The 22,566-nt window shown below is 51.7% G+C and overlaps 1 protein-coding gene and 2 long non-coding RNA genes across 4 annotated transcripts in view; 2 read left to right on the top strand and 1 right to left on the bottom strand.

Annotated features, from left to right (window-relative positions):
* Positions 1-5,324, bottom strand: part of ZC3H18 (zinc finger CCCH-type containing 18) — a 60,618-nt gene extending 55,294 nt beyond the window's left edge. For both annotated transcript variants that reach the window (XM_023637477.2, XM_023637478.2), the window contains exon 1: positions 5,111-5,324. The gene's annotated coding sequence lies outside the window, so the exon portion shown is untranslated. The remainder of the gene's footprint in view (positions 1-5,110) is intronic.
* Positions 5,325-5,412: 88 nt separating this feature from the next.
* Positions 5,413-9,342, top strand: LOC138923593 (uncharacterized). Its single transcript, XR_011437418.1, has 3 exons — positions 5,413-5,522; positions 7,750-8,050; positions 8,595-9,342. It is a non-coding gene; the product is annotated as an uncharacterized lncRNA (long non-coding RNA).
* Positions 9,343-13,254: 3,912 nt separating this feature from the next.
* Positions 13,255-18,237, top strand: LOC138923594 (uncharacterized). The gene is made up of 2 exons (XR_011437419.1): positions 13,255-15,418; positions 15,500-18,237. It is a non-coding gene; the product is annotated as an uncharacterized lncRNA (long non-coding RNA).
* The last annotated feature ends 4,329 nt before the right edge of the window (positions 18,238-22,566 follow it).

Genomic DNA, 22,566 nt, shown 5'->3' with positions numbered 1-22,566 from the left:
ACAGATGTTAGCTCAAGGCAAATCTTCCTCAGCAAGGAAAAAAAAAAAAAAAGGCAGCAGCAGCAGCTAGTCCTAAAATGGCGTACTCTCCTGAAAATGGATAAAGTTGAGGCTACCCCGTGGCTTTCTGGCCTCTCTGCACAGGGCAGAGCCTATCACTGCACACAGTACTTCCACGGCCACAGCAATGGGCAAGGTGAAGATGCTACCAAGGACAGGGCCGGCTGCTCAGGCCCTGCACTCTCAACTGCTCCAGAAAGAGCCTGGGGGTGGTTACAGCAATTGGTCAGGGGCCAGCGGCAAACTGGCAGCCTCGCCCCGTCCCTAGTTAATAAGACTAATAAAACACGTAAGATTTTCCTCTATGTATGACATCCTATGCCTTATCTTTGTATAGTTTTCATTAGATTGTATATATGAAACCTTCTCCATAGAAGGGCAGCGGCTTTCACCTCCCCAACTGCTTGAGCCAGCGCCTAGAGGCAGGCAGTCACAGAACTGGCTAGTGAGCCTTTTCCCTCCCAAACTGAAACCTGACAAGTTCTGATGCTCTCATTTTACAGTATAATGACTGTAAAACCTCGTGCAACCTTGGAAACAAAGTTACCTCTTAAATCAACTGTTATCCAAAATCAAATGTCCCCTCAAACTAGTTTAAAAATCACACAACTGATACTCTGCAGAAAACACCCCTCGAACCTGGAACCTACCACTGGCCTCTCAACATACTATCCTGTTCACAGCCACAAACTCTCATAACCCGGTAACAGCCCTTTTCTGGGGCCCAGGTGCAAACTGGTTTCTACTTTGTTTTCATTGTTATGATTAGGTCCAACCAAATTGCTTTTTATATTTTTGGCAAACTTGACATTAAATCCCAGAGTAGGAAATGGAAGAAGAGTGCCTAACTTCAGTATCTGAACCAGTGCCGGTGCGCCAGCGTCAGGCGGGAGGTCTGCCTCTTGGGGTGTTGTGCCTTTCCAGGACATATGAGATAGTGCAATCGGTGTGGGCTTCTGAGTAGAACCTGACCCCCAGCTCTGCTTCCCAGCTTTAGGATCTTGGGCAAATTATGAAAAGTTGCCAGGCCCCAGCTTCTTCATCTGAAATATGGGGACAACAGAATCTTCTTTACAAGGGTGTTGCAACAAGCAGATGAGATAAGCCTAATAATGTGCCTGGCGCATGCTCCACACATTTTAATTTAAACTGAATTAATGTGAAGATGAGTAAAGGTAATCCTCAACTTCCCAAACCCATCCTCCTATCACCCCTGTCAGATTCAGTTCAAGTCTCTTGGAGCACTCAGCAGTAATTCATTCACAGTTTCATTCAACAAACGCCTGAGGACCTACTATACTAAAGCAGGACTCGGTTACTAAAGCCACCTTGGCAATAAAGCCCACCGCCCGGCCGCCCGCTGAGACTCCTCCTCTGTGTCTGGCTCTTGCCCGATTTCCTCACATCAACCTTCCAAATAAGTGATGTCCCCCTTCCTACACAAGGAAACTGGGCCACATGGCCATGGAGTGCGTATCCCAGGACTGCCACGCAGAGCTGCTTCTGGAGCGCGTGCTCAGTCGGAGCCTGGTACTACACGTGAAATGAGCTTCTGCTCACTGCCTAGGAACCAAGCCCCACTTCTTGCCATGGTTTCTGTAGGAAAATGGGACCTGAGTTCCAAAGTGATTTCATAAGTTCTCTTTTGGAACACAGCCCACACATAAATTGGGGACTTGTACTGAACCAGCAGATTTTGTCTGTTCTTTTCTCCCTTCTAAAGTTTGCGCTGGTCCATCTATACTCCTATTTTAGCCCTTCTAGAACGAAAAACACATATTTTCATATAGATGGAAAAGTTACTATGTGATCTGTATAGACCATCAGGTAAAGATGGTAACGACCACAAGGAGATTCGGCTTGTGACAACAGTCATTCATTTCATGATTGTGAACTTGTCTGAAGTTTGAATCTTAGGCACTTAAACCAAACGTGAATCCAATCAAAGAAACCCCCCCAAGGGCACACCTGTCTACTGACACCACAGGAAACGATGACTCAAAGTAAGATCCCGAGAGGCTGCTGTGCCATGGAAAATAATTTTAAGAATGTTATTCAGCCTGCATGCCCTCCACAGCTTAAATTATGGAAACCACTTCACCATTCCAAGGACGCAAAGGTAACTTCCCAACTCTCAAAGGCAGTTCTCGGTGCTGACCAGAAGGTGGCGGAGCCCACGGTCCTGAGTGCACCTGCCACTGTGTGGGGCCCAGCGCTCTGTCAGTGGTGCTCACTCAGCCGTTCCAGGAGCACGCACTGCTTTGAGAATCTGATGAAGTGGATGGGTCCTCTCCCTAGAAAATCCTCGACATATGCAATATATCTCCCACTTTAGGGAGTTCAAAACCTCTTGAGGTCCACCCACAGGCCCCAGGTTAAGAACTCCTGCCCAAAGTACAGTGCACATTCGTCTATTAGGTATCCATACTTACCACGCTGTACTGAGGCTATCTGTTTGTGAGGTCTGCTGGGAGACCCCCTCATGAAGTGCCTGAGTGGAAGGGCTCAGACTCACCTCTGTATTCCCCAAACGCAGCAAGTGGCTGGCACTTAGGAGCAGAGCTATCACAAAATTGGTCATCTAAACTGGGACACGTTTGAGACTGAGCGGGTCACTAGTAACAGTCACAACAGGCATGATCAGGAGCTGTCCCAGGCACACTGGGACATACAGTCACCCTTAGGAGGCCCTGACAATTTCCTGAGGAAAGAAGTCACAGCTCTTCTTTCCTATGGAACCTCTTGAGACTGTACAATCTGAAGCTGCACAGAACTGAACACCTGGCAGAGGAAACCATGCTGAAGAATCTACCTGTTTATTAGAAGCGCCCTGAATCACACCTTGCTGCACAGAAGAGAAGTGTCACTGGGGTCAGAAGGTGGCTTGCATTCCAGGCCCACTCTGGGCAGGTTAACTGTCTCTCTGGGCGCCTGTGTCCTGTTGTGAAATTAATTCCATGTGGCAAATATCTGAGTGCATGCTCTATGTCAGGCACTAGGAAAAACACGTGGCCTCCTAAGTGCAGACAAGGAAATGGAGGGCCTCTGGTCACGTCTTCCTCAGGCTCACAACTCTCACACAACCACCCTGGAGCCATTCTTGGCAAAATTGAGAAGACTGTTGTCCTCTGATCCACAAGGCGGAACGACAAGTCTCCATCATTGTGTCTCCATTGCTTACTGCATTTGGCAAACAGTGACTGATAAATGCTTGATGAATAAATGAATGAATAAATGGCAAAATCTCGTTACTTGATAAACTACCTGTTGCATACCAGAAAGATTTGAAACAAGTGCCTTATTTTTAGAAGAGTATACCAGAACTCAGACGTAGAGTGAGGGCTGTCTCATTTCCCAGCAGTCACCCTGGAAGGCTGCACAGTGATTCCAATGGCAGTGCTAAAGCACACAACATTTTGGGTACTTCTCTGAGTGACCTTTAGAAGCGTGCAGAACACTCTCTTGGCACTCTCAAGGGCAGCAAGGTGCTTCACTTTGAGAAACCGCAGGAAGCCATTCAGAGCCTGGTCTGGTAAGGGAGGTGAGTTACCAAACCAGGTAAGACAGTTTTTGGTCAAAATGGGGCATGAGCATTGAATGAGATGGATTTCCTTATACGGCTTATACATTCACTACCGAAACAGGAATTCTAAAGAGGTTTTGGCAAAGGAGCACCAATGAAACCCAAGTACAGCCTTTTCAGATGACAACTTTCAATAGAGCAGACACTGTGTGAATGCCTCAGTTCTAGGATGGCCGGTTAAAATTGATTCGTAACTTCATGGATTTACAACATCCAAAATAAGGATGTCAAGGCTGGTGACAGATACCACCCCGAAAGTGACTAAGCTTGCCCACCAAAAAACTCCCCAGGGAGAAAGTACTCACCTTGAGACGATCTGTAGCTGTGAAAAAGTAAAACAACCTCTTTAAACATGAGCAAGGCCACAGGTTACCTGTTTGCTCTCTGAAATGATTCCACAAGGCTTTCTTACAATGTTTGAACATTTCCCACCCCAAACCGGAGACGAGTTCCAGTCTTCGGAACACATAGGACTGGTTTCCAGAGCTGGCTGGGCTACACACATGTGCTCCGACTGTAAAACTGTCAGACAGACTCCCTTCCCAGGGCTTGGAGGTGGGAATCAGCCTGGGTTCAGGCTCACCCTGAAATCCCAACCTTTGCTCTGGGAAAGGACCACTCTGCGGGCACTAGGATGAAGGTGAGTCTCAAAGGAGAAAGGATGAGAGCCATTGCTACGCCCCCAAATAATACTTCGGATGTCAAACACCCTCCTTTTCCTTTTTCCCCAAATGCATCTGAAAGTTGACCTACTCTTGCAAATGAGTTTCCTGGACAAAGCTTACTTAAATGATCAACCACACTACCCGGCAAACTCAGCCGTCATAAAGCATTCCGGAAAACTTAAGTCTCCGCAGGGGCAAGTCTCCCAGCATCCCAGCAGCAGTAGTTTATCCCAAGGACCCGGCATCGCTGGTGCTCCTGACCAAAGGCGCAGGGAAGTTTCACATCCTGAGAGAGTGGCGCGCGTCTTGGGGCACCGCCAACGCGTCCAACCTGTGCACACTGTAACGCCGAAGGCGCAAGTTCCAGGAGGCTCCAGCGAGCTCAAAGTTCCTGAAGAGCCCATCGACAGCCCCGCCGATCTCCGCCGAGGGCCCACCTGCGTGTCCCCCCCGTGCGGGCAGCAAACATGTGCCCCGCGAACGTCCCGGAAGAGAAATGACAGCTCCGGCAGAACCAACTCCACGGCGGGGCGCCGAGGCAGCCGCGCGGGGCTCGGGCTCCGAGGCGTCCAGGGCCCCGGGCTGGCTCGCCGCAGACGGAACGCGGGATCGTGCCCCTCTCACGGCCCCTTTCCGGGGCCCGGGAGCCACACTGCGGCCGGGGGCGCAGCCCGGAGCGCTCCCCGGAGGCGGCGGCGGCGGGGCTCCCAGGCCTGGGCTCCGCGCCGCCGCCACGCTCCCCGCCCGGCCGCCTCGGCCTCCCCTCCCCGCCGGCCCGGCTCCCGCCGCAGCCGCCGCTTACCTCAGCGCGAGGGCGGGGAGGGGGCCACGGCTCCGCTGGGGTCGGGGCGGCGCGGGGAAAGCGTCCCTCGGCCCTTCCGCTCCTCACAGGCTCCGGCTCGAGGCGCGACGCGGGCGGAACAAACGGGCTCCACTACCCGCGGGGGCCGGCCATTGTGCGACGTCATCAGTCCGCGACGGCCGTCTTGCGGGCCGGCGGGCTTCCCTCGCTCGCCCCGCCCTCCGCCCGCTTCCTTCCGGCCTCCGCGCGGCCGCCTCCGCGCGGCCCCGCCCCCGCGGCGCGCGCGCCCGGCCTCACTACAGCGCAGGCGCCGCCGGAGGCCCTGCCCCCGGGGACGGGTTTCTGAGCCCGAGCGCCGCCGGCCGCCCGACGACACCGGCAGTGAGGGCTCAGCGCGCCGCGCGTTGGTCAGGTGACGGGCCGCAGGTCACGTGACCGCGCGGAGCCGCCGGTTCCCGCGTGCCCCCGTGGGGAGGTGGCCCTTCGCAGTGGTGGTGGTTTAACCCTCAGAGCTTCAAATTTTAGTTACTTTGATCGGAGGACAGAGCTGCCCCCTATTAAACGTAGGCAGCTGGCAAAGTAATCATTTTTGAGATGTTGAGTTTAAATACCAAAGCTTAAATGTTTTTAACTATTTCCCCTTTCTTAAAAATAATCAGCTCAACACAAAAATTAGTCATGTTTTGAAATACTGAGTTTAAATATCAAAGCTTATAGTTTTTAACTATTTCCGTGGGACTAAATAGCTCCCGCTCTATTAAATATAATCAGTTCAACACAGATTAATTTGATTAAGTAATGATTGATTTGATTAATGTTTATTTTTGAGATACTGAGTTTAAATATCAAAGCTTAAAATTTTAAAACTTTCTATGGGACTGATGGCTCCGCGTCTTACTAAGTGTGAAGAACTTAAGCCGACGTAACCTTTCCGTGATCAGAAGGACGTCATGTGGTACTTGGAGCATTTTTACAGCTCACTAACTGCCTCCACAGACCCTCAGGCTGGAGCCTCCTAGAGCGGCCCTGTGGGGATCGGGGATGTAATAGCGTGCTCTCCATTTTGGAGACAAAGAACCCACGCTTAGAAGGGTCCCTTGGTTGAATGCCCTGCTGTTCACACCTTAACATTCTTAGTCATTTTTGAACAAGGGGCCCGTGTTTTCATTGTGCACTGGATCCTGCAAATTATGTAGCCTGTCCTGGGGAATAACTAAGGGTTTTGGGGGATAGCAATCAGAGCAGGCCTTTCCTAACCCTCATCTTCCTCCTCCAGGAAACCTGCAGTAAGTACTGTCAACAAAAATAATCCATAACCAATCTATAAATGAAAATTTGGGAGAGTTTATTCTGAGCTAAGATCTGAGGACCATGGCCCGGGGCCTTTCTTCCCGAAGGAAGAAGGGGCACCGAAGAAGTGAGGTATACAGAGTGGTTATATACCCCCAAACAGGACGTTTCACATATGATTGAAATGTCCCTCCCACAATAGTCACAAGATTGCCCTGTCGGCACAGCGCTTGATGGACACAGCAGGTAGTGGGTCTGCTGTCTCAGTACTAAGAAGGGCTCCTCCTTGGGGCAGCCTGCCTCCAGTCTGCCTCCAACTGTAATGCCTGGCATATGGTGAAGTTGAATAACTCATGGATGTTTGCCCCATGTTTTCTGAATGAATGAATGAACAGGGGAAGAAATGAAGGCATTAACATAGACTTACTGGGGGTGGCCCTGTGGAGGAGTGGTGGCTTCAGGCGCTTGGCTTCAGAGGCCAGCGTTTCACCAGTTTGGATCCTGGGCCTGGACCTGGCACTGCTCATCAAGCCATGCTGAGGTGGTGTCCCACAGAGCAGAACTAGAAGGACCTACAACTAGAATACACAACTATGTACTGGGGGGCTTTGGGGAGAAGGAAAAATAAACCAAACCAAACAAAAAAACAGAGTTATCATATAACCCAGCAATGCCACTCCTCGGTATCTAACCCAAGAGAAATGAAACGTGTCTACGAAAATAGCCGTACACAAATGTTCGCAGCAGCACTATTCACAATAGCCTCAAAGTGGAAACAACCTAGATGTCCATCAATAAATTGACAAATAAAAATGGCAAGCAATAGGATGTATTGGAGAATATGAGGAAGCCATTTGGTATAAACCTAATTCAGCCTGACCTCGTCTTTCCAAAAGGGCCTGACCGTGGCTGTTGAGCATGCATTGTATATCTGCTTTAGATATTCCCCATGGCAAGAACAAAGGCCCTTGAGATAAAGGTGCAACTTCCCTCCCCCTCCCAATTTTGGCGTCTCCTTAAGGATTAAGCATCTTTCCTTAGGCTAGAAACTGATTGCTGCGCTCACCTGTGACTGCCCAGCTCGAGACAATAGACTTGCCTCCTGCTAGCCCTCTGAGACAGCAGACCCACTACCTGCTGTGTCCATCAAGCGCTGTGCCGACAGGGCAATCTTGTGACTATTGTGGGAGGGACATTTCAATCATATGTGAAACACCCTGTTTGGGGGTATATAACCACTCTGTGCACCCCGCTTCTTCGGTGCCCTTTCTTCCTTCAGGAAGAAAGGCCCCGGGCCATGGTCCTCAGATTTCAGCTCAGAATAAACTCTCCCAAATTTTCATTTATAGATTGGTTATGGATTATTTTCGGTGACAAGATGAATGGATAAACACAATGTGGTCTACCCATACGATGGAGTATTACTCAGCCACAGAAAAGAATGAGATGTTTATAAGAAGAGATACCAGAGGGAACCACATCGCATCTCTCCCTCCCGTGGTCCCCCACCCCCCACCCCCGCCGACCATGTGAGGACACAAGAAGGTGGCATCCACAAGAAGGTGGCATCCACGAGAAGAGAGCTCTCACCAGAACCTGACTAGGCCAGCACCCTGATCTTGGACTTCCAGGCTCCAGAACCGTGAGAAAGTAAATTTCTGTTGGTTAAGCCCCTCAGTCTATGGCATTTTGTTATGGCAGCTGGAGCTGACTAATACATTCCATTTACATGAAATGTCCAGAAGAGGCAAATTGGTAGAGTTAGAAGTGGAGGCATGGTTACCAGGGGCTGGAGGGAGGGAGGATGGGGAGTGACTGCTAATGGTGTTAAGGAATGAAACAACAGGCCGGGGGTGGAGCCAGCAAACGGGGCTTAACTGCAGTTTCAGCCCCTCCCAGGAACGGGACCTTCAACCACCAGTCTGGAAATTCCTGATCAACACCAGTGAGGTCACCTGCCTGATAAGACCCCTGAGCCCTCCCCCAAAGAAAGATGAGCTGCCTGTGACAAACCTTTCTTTTCTTTTTTTTTTTTGCTAATAACTTTCTTGTCCCGCCCAGTTTCTGCCTATAAATACCTTCCACTTTGTACAACTCTCTACTTGCTAGGTGAGATGCTGCCCGATTCATGAATTGTTGAATAAGTCCAATTAAATCTTCAAATTTAGTCTGTTGAATTTTTGTGCATTAACAGATTTGGTGGCAGCAGCAGGACCAAAGGAAACTTCCAGCAGCTTTGGGGACAATGAGAAACAGGCGTGGTGCCTGTGAAAGCTTTGAGTTCTCTGTCTTTCTCTCCGTTTCCGGGACTGTTGGTGAGTTCCTCTCGGTTTGAGCTCCGCTGTCTTTGCCTCAAGCTCCCGATCTAACTGGCTTTCCTTTACGGGGAGGTCGGCTTGAGCTGGTGGAGGTCTGCCCAGAGCCACACCCCTAGCCTCTCAGACTGCAACCCCAGGCTTTTGCCAAAGTTCCATGGGAATTCTTGGTGGTTACCCGCCAGAGCTGGATTGGGTCCAACTTAAAAACTGGACTGGGTCCGATTTAGGCTGGACTGGGTCCACTGGGAGGCCTCGGATGAATAAAATTTTGTTCAGATGGGATCCTTTATATCCAGAGTTGAGTGCTCCACATTCTGGCACACCTGCTGATTTTATGTGCAGTCATGCGCCGCATAACGATGTTTCTGTTAACAACAGACCGCATATGTGATGGTGGTCTCATAAGATTATAATGGAGCTGAAAAATTCCTATTGTCTAGTGACGTCGTGGCCATTGTATGTTCGTAGCCATCGTAATGTCATAGTGCAACATATTACTTGCATTTTGTGGTGATGCTGGTGTAAACAAACCTGGTGTGCTCCAGTCACATAAAACCATGGCACGTACGATCATGGACTGTACGTGGTACTTGATAATAAAGGACTATGTTACTGGTTTATGTATTTTCTATACATTACTTTTTATTATTATTTTAGAGTGTAGTCTTTCTATATATAAAAAAAAGTTTACTGTGAAACGGTATGCCGTTGCTGGCAGCAGCCTCATACAGCTCTTGCTTACCATGTATCTTGATTGCATCATTTTCTCTTGTGCTTGATTTCATCTCATGTCATTTTGTTCATCATGGCCCCTAAGTCCACAAAATCCACTGCTAATGTTGCCAGTCAGAGGCCATGTCGAGTGATGGACCTGCAGATGAGATTGAAAGTGATTAAGAACCACGAAGGTGGAAAATCAGTGATGGTTATTGCTTGCCAGTCAGGCAGGTGCCATTCCATCATAGCTACAGTCTTGAGGAAGAGAACAAAGTGACAGAAGCTGTTAAAGGATCTACCTCAATGAAGGCAATGAGACTAACAAAAATTTGAGAAGAGCCTAGATCGGACATGGAGAAACTTCTAGTGACCTGGATTGGAGACCAGACACAGAAGCGGGTCCCTCTCAGCACTATGATGATCACGGCCAAAGCAAAATGTTTGTTTGCCATATTGAAGGAAAAGGCTGGACCTGACTGTGGCACTGAATTTACTGCCAGCTCTGGGTGGTTTAAACGATTGAAGAATCCTTACCCATTACACAACGTGAAAGGGAGGGGCGAGTCTGCGAGCGGAGGGGCTGAAGAAACTTTGGAAACTCTAGATAAGCCGATTGTGGAGGAAAACTACTTGCCAGAACAAGTATTCACTATGGATGAAACCTCCTTATTCTGGAAATGGACGCCTGAAAGGACTTTCATCCATAAGGGGGCCAAGTCAGTGCCAGGTTTCATGGCTGTTAAGGACAGGATGGCAGTGTTGCTTGGGGGCAGTGTTGCAGGCTACAGGTTGAAACCCTTTGTGATCCGGCACAGTGAGAACCCCAGGGCCTTCAAGCGTGGGGTGGAAGCACACACTTCAAGCCAAGAAGCACACAGAGCCAGTGTACTACTGGAGCAATAAGAAGTCATGGACGACCCAGCTCCTCTTCCAAGACGCTCTCCTGAATTGCTATACCAATGAAATGGAGAAATGCTTTTTGGAAAATAACATAGCTTTCAAGAATTTGTTTATTGTTAATAATGATCCTGGACATCCTCTTTTTATTGGTGATCTTTATCCCCATATCAAAGTGGTGTTTCTTCCTTCAGACACCACCTCTTTGATCCAACCAATGGGTCAAGGAGTTCTAGCAGCTTTTAAGGCCACCTACTGGAGGAGGACCTTTGCCCAAGCTGTTGCTGCAACTGAGGAAGACACTGAGAAGACACTGATGTGACTCTGGAAGGAGTATAACATCTCGCACTATATCAAGAACCTTGCTGGGCCTTGGGGCGGTGTCACCAAGGAGTGTATGCTGGCGTCTGGAAGAAGACCCTCAAGAGGTTCGTCCATGACTTCAAAGGGTTTGCCGAGGATGAGGAGGTTGCAGAAATCCACAAGGCTGTGGCTGAGGTGGCAAACAGCTTTTACCCTGCGTGTGGATGAGGACGACACTGAGGGGCTCCTAGAGGGGGTTCCTGAGGAAGTGACTCATGAGGAGTTGTTGGGACTGGAACAGGAACTCATAGCCGAAGAAGAGGCGAGAGAAAAGGAAACTGCAGGAGAACAAAAAGAACCCCCAAGAAAATTCTCAGGGAAGGCTTTCGCAGAAGCTCTTGTAGGCCTCAGCAAGCTCCTTAAAAAGTTTGAAACACGGACTTCAATACCAAAAGGTTTTCTCTAATAGAGAGAAACGTTCATGGTGCATTACCTGCTTGCAAGCAAATCTTTAATGAAAAAAAGAAACAAACCAGGCAAACCGCCAAGGACGTATTTCTGAAAAGAGTGAAACCTCCTCAAGAAGAGCCCAGGCAGGTCCTGCAGGAGGTTCCAGAAGAAGGCATTGTTATCGTAGGAGATGGCAGCTCCAGGCACGTTACTGCCCTGAAGACCTTCCGGGGGACAAGAGGTGGAAGTGGACGACAGTGATATTGATGGTCCAGACCCTGTGTGGGCCTAGGCTAACGTGTGTGTTGTGTCTTCGTTTTTAACAAAAAAGTTTAAAAAGTAAAAATAAAAAAATTTTTAATAGAAAAAGATTATAGAATAAGGGTATAAAGAAAGAAAATATTTTTATATAGCTGTACAATGTGTTTGTGTTTTAAGCCAAGAGTTATTACAAAAGAGTCAAAAAGTTAAAAAAATTAAAGTTTATAAAGTAGAAAAGTTACAGTACGCTCAGGCTAATTTCTTATTGAAGAAAGAAAAATGTGTTTTTATAAGTGTAGTGTAGCCCAAGTGGACAGTGTTTATAAAGTGCAGTGGTGTCCCGTAACGTCGTGGGCCTTCACAGTCACTCCCCACCCACTCACTGACTCACCCAGAGTGACTTCCAGTGCAGCAAGCTCCGTGCACGGTAAGTGCCCTGTACAGGTGTACCCTGGCTTATCGTTTACATGGTATTTTTATTGTACCTTTCCTGTGTTTAGATTTGCTTAGATACACAATATTTGCCACTGTGTTACAGTTGCTGCAGTAGTCAGTACCGTCACATGCTGTACAAGCTTGTAGCTGAAGAGCAAGAGACGACCAGACCGTGTCACTAGGTGTGTAGTAGGCCAAACCAGCCAGGACGCTCTGATGTCCACACGATGATGAAATTGCCCAGTGACGCATTTCTCAGAACGTTTCCCTGTGAAGTGACACCGGACGATGATAACTATAGTCCCAGACATTTCAGATGTCTAGCAAGATGACCAAGCTTTGCTGGAAACAGCCTAGAATGACAGTGGCCACGGTGGGGACCGTTCCAATTAGACGAGACTGTTCACTGAGGAAGTACCCTTGAGAGCAAGGGATCCCACGCTGAAGAGATGGGATGGAGTGCCTGTTTTAACTGGTGTGCAGAAGCTTCCAAAAGGCTTCAAGGTTCCAAAATAACGTCATTGAAACACTCATTACAAAAGCCTAGTGAAAACTTAAGGAGACAGAGGTTCCTAAAAGAAAAGATGAGAGGATGGACGTGACTCCGACCGCCCACCTTCCTCACCGAGCGCTCTGTTTACCGAGTCTGTCTGAAACGCCTGTGCGCTCCGAGACCGTTAGACAGTCACCTTTTAAAATGAAACCACCTGAGGCTGCAGACGAGCCCCCCTCAGGTGTCCTTCACCCCTTGGTCAGAGCCTGAACTGAGGGCCAGAGTAAAAGAATTTCCTAGACCCAGGGAGGAGCCCCCAAGGTTTTTTGAAGAACTTAGAGCCGTTGTCAGGGCCTCTGCTCCCAGCTGTGTGCGCCCTGGGAGGAGCCGGGGAAGCCCCACAAACGGACACAGGAAGCAGAACGGTAGGCCCCGAGGATGCTGCTCGAGCTCCTTGACCAGAAAGGGTTTGGAAAATAGCAACTGAACTTTTATGAGCTGTTTCTGGAGTCTTCTCTGCCCACACGGATTGATCTGTTACACAAACAGGCAAACACCACCAGGTGAATCTGTGGCTGAGTTTTTTTTTTTTTTTTTTTTAGGAAGATTAGCCCTGAGCCAACAACTGTCAATGCTCCTCTTTTTGCTGAGGAAGACTGGCCCTGAGCTAATGTCCATGCCCATCTTCCTCTACTTTCTATGTGGGACGCCTACCACAGCATGGCATTTGCCAAGCGGTGCCATGTCCACACCCGGGATCTGAACCAGCGAATCCTGGGCTGCCGAAGCAGAACATGTGAACTTAACCGCTGTGCCACCGGGCCGGCCCTGTGGCTGAGTTTAAAGCCCGTCTGGAAGCCCTTTTCCTCCAGCGTTCCAGGTTCCATCCAGTAAATGAGGTCGCCCCGCTTGCTCTAGCTGCCCTCTGTGTAAATGGATTATCTCCTGAGATTAGCGGATTGAGAAAAAGACAGAAAATAGGATGGGAGGCCATGGCCTGGCTGAACTCGTGACTAGAGCTGAGCATTTTGAAAGGAACCTGGAGCAGGATCACACCTGCAACCACCTCGGCTGTAAGCACCTCAGGCACTGGCCAAGAGATGGCACTCAGAAACTCTTCTCCCACATCCTCAGACCTCCCCCCAAAGGAGGGCCCCTCCCACAGTGGACGGGACCCCAAGGGTTCCCCAGTCACCGTTCCCAATAATTCCCTTACACAGCCAAGGGGAAAGTAAAGTGAGCATTAAAGCTTGCCCACCTCTAGTTGATATTGGAGCTCCACTCTCCACTTTAGACCCCACCGCCGTAGGACGGGAAATCCTTGAAGTAAAAAGGAAGTTTCCATATTGGGGGCATCCAATAAAGTTCAGAGAGAATTTCTGTCTCAACCAGGACGAATGACTCTGGGACCTTTCACTGATCAGCCTCCTCCTTGCCACGTGGCACAGCCTCGGTCCCTCTGTCAGGCAGAGGTCTCCTTTCTAAATTAAAAGGCCTGGTGCGTTTTTGCCTCCGCTGGAGACCTCACCTTAGAATGTCCTGACCAACCCGAACCTGACCTGTTATGCTCTTTACAATCCATCCTTGACACAGAAAAGGGAGAATCCAGCAAACGTGCCCTAGTTTGATTGAGGTGCCCGAAAACCTGTGGCTACTTCTAATACTGACAGCGGGAGAGTAAAACGTGTGGAAACGGTAATGGCTCAGATAGATGTGACTGACCCTCTCCCCAAATTGCCTCAGTGTCCATTAGAGCCTGCGGCCACACAGGACCTCGTCCACGTGGGAGAAAACCTACTCACCAGAGGCTGGTCACGCCTGCACAGCGGCTGTAATGCCCATCTTGCTGGTTCAGAAACCTAATGGGCGCGGATGGCGATTTGTCCAGGACTCAAGAGCTACTAACAAGGTAGTTACTATACTAACAACCCGATTCCTGGTGGTTCTGAACCTGAACGCCCTTGTGTCACAAGTTCCACCAGACTCAAGTGGGTCACTGCTGTGGACCCCGCTCAGCCTCCTTCAGCGTCCCTGCTGTGGACCCCGCTCAGCCTCCTTCAGCGTCCCTGCAGACCCCGCTCAGCCTCCTTCAGCGTCCCTGCTGTGGACCCCGCTCAGCCTCCTTCAGCGTCCCTGCTGTGGACCCCGCTCAGCCTCCTTCAGCGTCCCTGCAGACCCCCACAGACAGTATTGCCTTCACTTGGAACAATCAACAATACACTGGGACGATCATGCCTCGAGGGTGCACTGGGGCCCCGTCTCGCTTCTCCCAAGTGCTCCACCAAGCTTTAAGCACCCAGGAGGTCGACCCTTTTACAGCAGGTGGAGGAACTCTTGCTGTGCGCAGTGACCAAAGAGGCGGCCATAAAGGATGCCATTTATTTGCTGCAACAATTGGCTGGAAAAGGACACGAGGTCTCTCAGGAGAAACTACAGTCATCTCTGGACGCTGTTCATTGCCTGAGTCATAATCTAAGCGCTGACGGAATCCAGCCGGCTCCAGAAAGAATTAAGCTAATCCAGGAATTTCCTAGACCCACAACCAAGCCACAGCTCGGTGGATTTGTAGGCCTGGCTGGTTGTTGCAGACCATGGGTTCCTGATTTTCCTCTATTGGCTTCCCCACTCGATGAGCCTACTACAATGTCAGTCCTGAGCCCCTTCCTCGGGAAGATTGACGTGAGCAGGCCTTTGTAAGACTGAAACAGGCTCTGTAAGAACCGCCTACCCCAGGGCTACCTAAATATTTAGTCTTTTCACTTTATTTGTGCAGAAGAGAGAGAACCCAGCCCTGGGGACGCCCAGGCAGGAGCATGGCAGTAAACCCAGGCCTGTCGTCTTGTCGCCTACGTCTTGGTCCTGTTGCCCATGCCCGTCCCAGCTCTCGTAAGGCCGTAGCCGCAGCTGCAAAGTGAGTGGAAGCCTGAGCAGATTTAACTCTAGGAAATGACATTGATTTGCAAACTCCACACACTGTCCAAAGTCGTCTTAAATGTGAATCGACTCGAAATTTCTCTGCAAGCAGACCGCTCCTACGAGACCCTCCTGCTTTCACCGGCTAGTCTACGTCTCAACTGCTGCGACGTCCTCAATCCCGCTGCCTTACCGCTTCTGCCCGACGCAGGCGAGCCCTGTGCCCGGCGGGTAATACCGTTGCATTCTGTGACACCGAGTCCTGATCTGTGAGATTCTGTTTAATCCTCATGTAATCTCGTTTGTTGATAGGTCACCCTGTAGACACGGGAAAGGGACTTTCCACGCTGGATTGCTGTTACGACGCGATGTCAACGACTTCAGCGGGGAAACCTCCCACCAGCTTTAGCCCAGTGCCCTCGCAGAGCGTGCCGGTTATCCGAAGGACAAACCACAGATATTGACACTGACAGGCCGGATGCCTTTGGGATTGTCCCTGATTTGGGGATGTTATGGGAACAAAGGGATTTTCTTATGTCCTCTGGGACCCCAATCAAAAATGGACATTCCCTCACACACCACAGTGCATTTAAGATGACTCAAATTATGAATCGACATTGGTGGGGAGACTTCTATAAAAGTGTGAAAACAGCCTCCCAGCAATGTCTGACCTACCAGGTGCATAATCCTGGAAAAACTATTTTTGTCTCCAGAGGCCTCAGACCTCCTCCCTCTGGTCCTTCGAGCACCTGCAGCTGGACTTCATCCAACTGCCACCCAGGATGGATGATCAGTATGTTCTTGTTACTGTCTGGCTGTTTTCTGGGTGGCTGAAGCCTCCCCCTGCCACAAGGCCACTGCCCTCACAGCAGCAAAGAAACTGCTGGAAAATGTGTTTCCCACTTGGGACATACCTTCCACAGTCTCCAGGGATTCACTGGGCAAATCATGTGAGCCTTCATGAAAGTGCTCCAAGCCTCTCAGAATGATCACTGCCCCATCACTGTCAATCGTCAGGCAAGGTCACGAGAACTAACGGGATCCTCAAACTCAAGATTTCTAAACTTGCTCAAACTGCTGGGCCCCCTGGCGTGAGGTGTTGCCTCCGGCCTTGCCCACTGCTTGCAGTCCCCTCTTTGGGAGACATAAACTCACTCCACATGAGATAGCCACTGGGAGACCGGAGTCGGTCGGCACACGACCGCCCTCTGATCCCTTGTTACTCCATGCCGGTGTGACCAGCCACTGCCAGTCTTTAATGTCTCAGACTGAAGCCTGTCATCAACAGGCTAAAGAAGGCCTCCCCGATCCCAGTTCGAGGGATCCTGTTGGCCACAGTCTGGAACCCGGGGACTGGGTCTTCTGGAAGCGTCATCGGAGGAAGACAGCCCTCGAGCCCTGTTGGAAGGGACGTTACCAAGTGCTCCTGTCCGCGACAGTGCTGAAGAACTAGGAGGCGTGAGCTGTGGGCACACGTCCCACAGCTGAAGAAGGCTCCTTCCGACACCCGGTCCTGGACAGACGCTGGCGAGCTCCGAATCAGATCGACGGGGAAGAGAGGCAGCGGACGTGGTAGATTGCTTCTGCCCGAGGCAGGGGATCGAGACTTCCTACTTTAACTAAACGTGAAACCCATTCCTCTTCTCTTTCTTTCCTTTATCCCAGCGTTGGCCTGGAAAGATAATGCCCTCCTCTGTATCTCCCAGGCCATCGCTAAGGGGGGTAACTTTTCAGAAGCTGGATTTGTCATCAAAGATTCTCATCTATTTATGATGCTAGAGATGCCCTGGTCCTCCCTGTGCCCAATTCCTCTTCTCTCCCTAATGTGACCATAAACTACGCTCAACCCCCCTTAGAAGTCTCTTCACCCCCACGTTCCCATGATTGTCAGGTCAGATCTGCCCTCCCTCGCTGAGAGACCTCGCCAGCAGCACCTGTCTTTGTGGGGGATTTAGGGTGACTCTATTTCAGGCCAGGAGATTCCCTTCCCGCATGCGCTAACACCTGGCTGACCCCGGGCTTGAAGGGGTAGACGCGGCAAGCCCTGTGAATAGGCCGTTCCCTGGTCAGGAGCGAGTACAAATGAGAGTGTGATCAGGACCGTCTCCTTAGCTCTTGAAGACACTGCAGATTCCATTGCTAAGACAGGAGCTGCCCAGCAATGATCCTTAGACGCGCTGGCCAAGCTTGTTCCTGGTAACAAGACAGCCCTGGGTTACCTTTTAGCTGAGCGAGGAGGCGTCTGTGCCGCAGCCAATACCACCTGCTGCGCCTGGGCGAACGCTTCTGGGGAGGTTGGAACTCAGCTATAGAAGACCGCTAAGCAAGCCACTTGGCTTAAGAGGGCGACTCCTTCAGTGGGGTCTTTGATTGGTTGGAGTCTTGGGGACTACGGCTCGGAGGTGCCAGGCATGATCCTGCTTGTTGTAATCATAACCGTCTCCCTGGGGCACTGTGTCCTCTCAAAACCTTCAAATGCGTGTTCATAGCCACTGACCACCAGGCAAATGGTCTCCCTGAGACTGGAGGTCAAAAAAGGAGCGAAGGGAATGACCAACTTAAAGACTGTGAAGCTGGAGCCATAACTCGTGACTGTCACGCGGGGGATCAGCAAACACCTCGGGAAGTGCAGAGCGGGGAGCCGAGAGTCGTGCACATGCCTTGAATTGGTCACATCTCTCAGGCCGAGAGTCTGATCCAAAGGAAAAGGGGAAACAATCGTCAATGAAAGAAGCGACAGGCGTGGGGTGGAATCACTTGCCCCAGGACGGCAAACTGGACTTAATTACAGTGTCAGCTCCTCCCAGGAACGGGACCTTCATCCATCAGTCTGGAAATTCCCGATCAGTGAGGTCACCTGCCTGACAGGACGCCTGAGCCCTCCCCCAAAGGAGGGTGCGCTGCCTGCAATGGTCTGTTCTTTTTTTGCTAACAACTGTCTTGTCTGTCCAGTTTCTCCCATAAATACCTTCCATTTTGTCCAGCTCCTCCGAGCCCGCTCTATTTACTAGATTCATGAATTGTTGAATAAAGCCAGTTAGATCGTCGAATTTACTCGGTTGAATTCTTGTTTGTTAACACCGCTCCCCCAGCTAACTTAATCATTCTTCAGGTCTCGCCTTGAATGGCGAGCCTCGCCTGTGTCCGCAGCTAGGCTGTGAGCTCTTGGAGGGCGGGACTGCGCCCATCACCCCGTAACCCCGGGTCAGACACTGAGCTGCTAGTCACAATGTTTGCAGCATCTGGAGTATGCGTACTGGGGGGGCACTTAGAAAGCCAGACAATGGCTGAGGCAGGATGAGAACTCAGGTCTCGCTGAATCTAAATAGTGCGGGCTCAAACCACTGTGCTTTGAGCCAGAGGCTCGGGTGTGAGGAGGCACACAGTGCCCCCCGAGCCTCAGTTTTCCTGATCTGTAAAGTGGGGCTGTTCACACCGGTGCCTCCCTCTCCGGGGGGAGTGAAGAGACAATGAGGTGGCAGCCACCAACGTTTGCAGGTTTATGGAGCTCTTCTCTCCTGCAGGCCTGGCACCGAGTGTCCTCATGGAGTCCCTGCGGGGAAGACCCAACGCTGTCTCCATTTCACAGCTGGGGAAATAGAGGCTGTCAAGTCACAGAGCTGTGACTCCACCCCAGGCATGCGGACCACAAAACCCAAGCGTTCTGTGACATAACACACGAGGCTGTCTCCGATTATGTTACTCTGGCGCTGTGACTGTTGTGTCAGAGAAACGTAGACAGCTGTTTTACCAGCCCTGGTATTTGAGGTCACTGTCACTGGCAGCCACCCTAACACTAACTGGCACATCCCCCCCAGTCTGTGGGCTGACAGTCGTGGTCCCATCCGGGAAGGGCCACGGGTCAGTTGAAGCCAACGGGCCTGTGTTCACATTACCCACCATATGACGGCTGCTGCCACGAGCTGTGAGGGACATTTGCACTCTAATCATGGAACGCTGACTCCGAGTTTAACAAGTGTGGTAATCTACACTGGGCCATAACCACTCTGGAAAACAGTGTGGCCTTATGAAGACCAGGGCCCTGTGACCAGCAATTCCAGAAATACACCCTGGACTGTCATTCTCAAAGTGGGGTCCCCGGACCAGCTGCAGCAGCAGCGCCTGGGGTTTGCTGGGAATGCACATTCTCGGGCCCCAGCCCGCAGCTGCTGCAGCAGAAACTCCGGCAGTGGGGCCGGGAGTCAGCACTTTACCAGGCCCCTGGGGCATGCCGAGGCTCCCTGGAGTGTGAGGCCCCCTGGATTTGGACTCCCTTGCCCATGGGCACCAGGAGACACGAACAAGGAGATTCATGGAAGATCTTTTAGTAATAACCAAAAGAACAAAGGAGAAAACCCAGGAACGGCCCAAAGGTTTATAGGTGATTGTAATATTGCACAATACTTAGAATATTGCCATTGTTAGAAGTTGTGATCTGTGCATCTCAAGTGTATATATATAATGTCGATACCTGGGTGAAGCTGTTTTCTTTCCAGTTTGTGGAGCTGCTTCTGAAGAGGGACTGCCTGCCCAGCTGGAGGGCGAGGGAAACCGGGTCGGCTGGAGCAAGGCAGGGCTGCGGAGACAGCAGCGTCCTGGTGGTTGGAGGGCCCATCTGATCACTGCCCCCTCTGAACACCTGTGGGTCTGTGGCTTTTACTCTTGGTTTTCAGGGATGGGGTCCCTTTTTGTTGCACACCTTGTGCTTTTGAATTTGATGTTGGACATTGTGGATGAATTATTGAGGGGATGCTGGGACGGTGCTGCCTGTTCCCAAAGAAGATATGGCTTGTTCTTACAGGCAGATGGTTTTACCAGATCACTGGGCCCTGGTACGGATTACTTTGGGACCTCACGAGGGCTGGCCTGTTTCCAAGTGTGGCAGTACTCGGTATTGGATACCGGGTACTCGGTACTCCAGGGAGGAGCCTCACTCTTTGCTGACCTCCACCTCCAGGCTGTTTCTCCTGCTGCCATGTGGTTGTGGCTGCAGACTCTCTGCTCAGCTCCTGGCTCCCAGGTGCTTGTCCCGGCTGGTTCTTGCATTTCCTGGGCGTGGGCAGCCTAAGGGTTGCCCACAGCCTGAGGGGAATTGTGCTCAGGATTCTGGGCTCTCTCTCCAGGGCTGCCCCGCAAGCCCCCTCTGATCCGGACCCCCTCTCCTGAGCTCACAAGGCCGTGCTCGTGCTTTCTCCGCGCTGCCCCCCAGGAGGAAGGTGGGGCTTGCTGTTTCTCCCCGCAGGGGTCACAGCCCACGTCCTGCCAGCGTCGGCTGCCTCCCATTGCCGCATACAGGCATGTGCGTCTGGATGTGTTCGTCCAGCTTTTACAGTTGTCGTTAGCGGGGGTGGGGGGGGGGCGTGAGTTCACGACAAGGATTCTGTCTGAAAGTAGAGTTTTAGAAAGGGAGTGGACGGGATGGACGAAACGGCGGGAGGAGGGACCAGGACGCCTTGCGCTTCTCCAAGCGGGCCCTTGCCGTTCCCTCCAGCCGCCACCAGAGGGCGCGCCGGCCGCGGTGCTTCTGCGGGTCCGGGCTCTTGCGCAGCGGATCGCGACCGGGGGTGGGCGAGGGGGCTAGCGCTTCGGGCGCGTGGCGCCGATCTGGCCTCCAGGCCTGTCATCCTTCTCTTTCCCAGGTCGCTGCGTGGATGGCGGCTGGGAGGTGCAGCGGCGTCGGGCTCTGCACATACATGCAGTCTCGTGCACACTTGTGTGGGCTCTCACACACATGTGTACACAAGCACACGTGCAGGCTTGTGCACGCACCGTGCAGGCTCTCACACTCACACGTGTGCACACACACACTTTCATCTTCATCCAGAAGCCCCTTCTCCAGCCTCACTAAGAAATTAATGGAGCACACAATTCTCAGTTTTTTCCCTGCATTTGGAACTCACTTCTTCAAGACAGCCTGGGTGCAGCTTGTGGGAGGGCCCCTGCCCTGTTCCATGTGGGACCCCCCCACTCACATCACAGCCCCTGTTCGGACGCTGTGCGGGGGAGAGGAGGACAGGGCTCCGCCATCAGGGGCCTGTCTCCTCCGAGCTCCGACCCAGTCTCCCAAGGGGTGACCTGCCCGGCCTCCGTCCTCCTTCGAGACGTCCAGGGGTGACCCTCAGGCCTAGCTGAGCGGCGCCTGCCCCGCCTCTCTGACAAGGTTCACGGGCCTCCAGGGAGGTTGGCTGAGGGATTCCCAGGCCCTCCGCGCCCGACGCTGGGGAGTGTGTTGTTTCTGCGGCCCCAGGGCCTGGCACTCTGCAGGCCTCGGCAGCTGGTCTGGGTGAACAATGAACGGATGTCAGTTCAGTTGCCACCTCTCGGCCTTTACCGAGGGCTGGACTTTCTTCCCGCGGTGACAATGTGGCCACAGCACATTTTGCACTCTCATGCCTTCCTCTGCTTCGGCCACTGATGGAACCCACGTGGATCCATGTGTCACGCTGCGATCCGGCCAGCAGCTTCTCCATCCCGGCCTCAGCGAAGCCCTCCCTGGAGAACAGGGGGACTGTGGTAGCCACTCTCCACGATGGCCCCAAGGAAGCCTGCCTGCCAGATTCGTGCTCTGGAGCGGCGCCCTCGGTCTGGGCTGGCCTGTGACGGTTTGAACGGCAGGTACGGGGAAGGGACGCTGTGCACTGAGAAGCCGTGCCCCCAGGCTCCGTAACGAGGCCACAGCCTGAAGACGACTTCTGTTTTCCTTTAGCACCAACCCTATGTCTCCACCTCCGTCTTTTACACAAAAGTGCCTGACCTTCAGGGAGCACCTCCCACGCCCACAACTTTCCGCCCAGATTTCAGCAGAACCCACCGCCAAACACCCAGGTGTGCGGCTCAAATATTAGCTCATAACCAGGCAGCATGGCCGCCACCAGCCAGAAGGGCCACAGCCGTGGGACCAGACAATAGCCCTTTGGTTCCTGGGCCGTGGGAGAGATCTCAAAGGTTCCAAGAAGGGATTGGGGCTGCTGAGGTAGAGGGCCTGTGGGTTCTTGACAAGCTACCTCCCCTGGGTGTGAGGATTCGAGGCTGACATTTTAAGTTTCACTTAAGTGGCTCACTGCCCCTCCTGCCCGCACCCCATTCTGTCCTCAGGACCAAATATAGGAAGGGTGCCACGAAGCAGGCAGGCCCTTGAGTGGGGACATTTCATTGTTTATTATAATTACAGAGTCAACCCACATTTATAGATGCAGATAAAAAAATAAGGCCCTGGGTGAGTGTCCTTCCTCCAGGCGTGTCCAGAGTTGCAGGGACAGGAGTGGCCACCCACTTTGCAGAAGGAGAGATCTGAGTTCATATCCTGCCTCTGCCTTTTACCAGCTGTGTGGCCATGAGAAATTCGCCTTGCCTCTCTGAGACTCTGCTTTCTTTTCTGA

Source organism: Equus caballus, chromosome 3 (genome assembly GCF_041296265.1).
Source record: "Equus caballus isolate H_3958 breed thoroughbred chromosome 3, TB-T2T, whole genome shotgun sequence".
Taxonomy (NCBI): domain Eukaryota; kingdom Metazoa; phylum Chordata; class Mammalia; order Perissodactyla; family Equidae; genus Equus; species Equus caballus.
The sequence above is the reverse complement of the archived record's forward strand: the minus strand, read 5'-3'. Positions and strand labels throughout refer to the sequence as shown.